Source organism: Sinocyclocheilus grahami, unplaced genomic scaffold, assembly GCF_001515645.1.
Source record: "Sinocyclocheilus grahami isolate Dianchi unplaced genomic scaffold, SAMN03320097.WGS_v1.1 scaffold100.1, whole genome shotgun sequence".
Classification (NCBI taxonomy): Eukaryota; Metazoa; Chordata; class Actinopteri; order Cypriniformes; family Cyprinidae; genus Sinocyclocheilus; species Sinocyclocheilus grahami.
In genome coordinates this window covers 704,261-706,663 of record NW_015505279.1, presented here as the reverse complement: position 1 = coordinate 706,663, position 2,403 = coordinate 704,261, and the positions used below count along the sequence as shown (strand labels likewise).

Sequence of the window (2,403 nt, the reverse complement as noted above, 5' to 3'; positions counted from 1 at the left end):
AACAAAAATAACGACTTTATTCAACAATTCGTCTCCTCTGTGTCTCTCCACATCACCGTAGCGCCATTTTGGAGAATATCCGCTGAATGCAAGCAGCGTACGCTCTTCTGTGTCAGCCGAGCTGCAGAGATGCGCCTTTTTCATTCAAATCAAAGCAGAAATACACGTAGAAAACGTATCCTTGTGTCGCAGTTGACACAGAAGAGCGTACGCTGCTTGCGTTCACTCAAAATATATTTTAGTTTACCATAAAGCTTGTCATTGTGCATTCAGCCGTACACTTCAACCATATTTCAAAGAGACAATAGAAGTGCTAATGAAATTAATTATGAAATTGCATATTAAAAAGTACTAATTTAATATATATACAGTATATAGATATTATTGCATATAAAAAGTAAGTAACTTCAGCTAATTGCATTTAGTATACATTTAATTATAATATGTTTTCATTTAATTGCCGTACATTATATATACATACAATATGTTTTCATTTAAATGCACTCAATTTTAAGTGTCCGAAAACATTAAATCCAAACACACTTAAGTATATTCTTTTAAAGTATATTAATTCTGCAATAAGTACTCTTTTAAAAAGTATGATAAAGTGTACTTCTGTTTCACAAGAGTTCTAAAAGAGTCTGTATTAGTATGTGTGTATTTTATTACTCACCATTTCCAGTAGAGTTCTAGTAATTCTCTGTGTATTTGTGTTTTAGCATGAGCTGATCTACCACACGTTTGGCCGTCAGCATTTCAAGAAGACCACGGCTAATCTGGATCTGTTCCTGCGGCGCTTTAATGAGGTTCAGCTGTGGGTGGTCACAGAGGTTTGTTTGTGTCCCACGCTCAGCAAACGCGTTCAACTGCTCAAGAAGTTCATCAAGATCGCAGCGCAGTGAGTCTTTACTCATAAACATGTGACGTGTGTGTGTGTGTGTGTGTGTGTGTGTGTGTGTGTGTGATGAGTCATTTTGTTCAGTGGAATGTTAATGATATTAATGTACTGTATGTACACATCTCCTCCCTTGTGAAAAACAGTACACTTCAGCATACTTTTTAAGTGCATATTTTTTTGTACTTATTATGGAAATAATACTGTAAAATAATATACTTAAGTGCAAACTGAATGGAATGTTTTTGGACGCCTAATTGCATGTTAATTACAACTAGATAAAAAAGTGGTTACACTTTATTTTAAGGTGTCCTTGTTACAGTGTAATTATACATAAGTACTGAGTAATATTAATTAATTACATGTACTTACTATATGGTTAGGATTTGGCTTAGGGTTACTTGCATGTAATTATGCATAATTAATTGTTATTATAATAGTAAGTAAATGTAATGTGTAACAAGGACACCTTAAAATAAAGTGTTGCAAAAAAAATTGTCAAGGCAAATTTAATTTAAGTGGTAGTTTAGATAGATAGATAGATAGATAGATAGATAGATAGATAGATAGATAGATAGATAGATAGATAGATAGATAGATAGATGGACGGACCGACCGTGGATGGATAGACGGACAGACAGACAGATAGATAGATAGATTGATAGATAGATGGATGGATGGATGGACTAACGGATGGATAGACAGACAGACAGATAGATAGATAGATAGATAGATAGATAGATAGATAGATAGATAGATAGATAGATAGATAGATAGATAGATAGATAGATAGATAGATAGATAGATAGATAGATAGATAGATAGATAGATAGATAGATAGATAGATAGATAGATAGATAGATAGATAGATAGATAGATAGATAGATAGATAGATAGATAGATAGATAGATAGATAGATAGATAGATAGATAGATAGATAGATAGATAGATAGATAGATAGATAGATAGATAGATAGATAGATAGATAGATAGATAGATAGATAGATAGATAGATAGATAGATAGATAGATAGATAGATAGATAGATAGATAGATAGATAGATAGATAGATAGATAGATAGATAGATAGATAGATAGATAGATAGATAGATAGATAGATAGATAGATAGATAGATAGATAGATAGATAGATAGATAGATAGATAGATAGATAGATAGATAGATAGATAGATAGATAGATAGATAGATAGATAGATAGATAGATAGATAGATAGATAGATAGATAGATAGATAGATAGATAGATAGATAGATAGATAGATAGATAGATAGATAGATAGATAGATAGATAGATAGATAGATAGATAGATAGATAGATAGATAGATAGATAGATAGATAGATAGATAGATAGATAGATAGATAGATAGATAGATAGATAGATAGATAGATAGATAGATAGATAGATAGATAGATAGATAGATAGATAGATAGATAGATGGATGGATGGATGGATGGATGGATGGATGGACGGATGGATGGACTAACGGATG

General features: G+C 31.6%; 1 protein-coding gene across 1 annotated transcript in view; it reads left to right on the top strand.

Moving 5' to 3' along the window:
• rapgef4a (Rap guanine nucleotide exchange factor 4a) overlaps positions 1 to 2,403 on the top strand; it is a 75,628-nt gene that overhangs the window by 70,622 nt on the left and 2,603 nt on the right. The gene's annotated exons all lie outside the window — the stretch shown is intronic.